General features: G+C 43.0%; 1 protein-coding gene across 1 annotated transcript in view; it reads right to left on the bottom strand.

Moving 5' to 3' along the window:
- WLS (wntless Wnt ligand secretion mediator) overlaps positions 1-821 on the bottom strand; it is a 104090-nt gene that overhangs the window by 92218 nt on the left and 11051 nt on the right. The gene's annotated exons all lie outside the window — the stretch shown is intronic.

Below are 821 nucleotides of genomic sequence, written 5' to 3'. Positions count from 1 at the left end.
CGCTCCGACCCTAGCAACTATGAATCTGCCTGACCTTTTCTCACAAGTGAAATCCTGATCAGAAACAACATTTTGAACACACTTCTGGTGCTCAATTAATGTTTCAGCTAGATTTGTTTGTCCGAATAGACTCTTAATACGGATAAATTATTCATATGCTTCAGACCAGATAAACAACTATAACCCACTGGCCAGCATGTGTTTTCCTTTTTGGTCTTGAACCACAGAGATCGTTAGTATATTATGGCTCTCAGCTGCAGACCGACACTTTTAATCTGGAAGTCCATGATTTGATTTCTGGCACTGCCCAATATAATATCCACTTTGAATATTTCTATGGCAATATATCTATGATTAAACAAGTAAGATAGACAAGTTTACTCAAACAATCTTTTCCATTATCAGTCACTAAGCTTTCCCCCTTTCATTGCTTATACTTGTTGGAGGTCACACCCATTCTCTGAAGGCCCACGTGTTGTATTCTAATTTTAGAACAAACAGGGCGGTGTGTTTCTCGCTCATCCTATATTATTCCTATATTATACATTCAGCTTTTATATAGGTGTCGTGGTGGATGTAGTCTTTCTGGACTTCAGCAAGGCCTTTGACACCGTCTCTCACCCCATCCTAGTTAAAAAACTAGACGACTGTGGCATAGATGCCTACACAGTCAGATGGATTGCAGATTGGCTGAAGGGTCGCACTCAGAGGGTGGTGGTGGATGGGTCATACTCGACCTGGGGGGAGGTGGGTAGCGGAGTCCCCCAGGGCTCGGTCCTGGGGCCTGCGCTGTTCAATTTCTTCATCAGCGATCTAGATGA

Source organism: Gavialis gangeticus, unplaced genomic scaffold, assembly GCF_001723915.1.
Source record: "Gavialis gangeticus isolate Ggan-Ray unplaced genomic scaffold, GavGan_comp1, whole genome shotgun sequence".
NCBI lineage: Eukaryota > Metazoa > Chordata > Crocodylia > Gavialidae > Gavialis > Gavialis gangeticus.
Note: the sequence above shows the minus strand (reverse complement) of the source record. Positions and strands in the feature narration are given on the sequence as shown.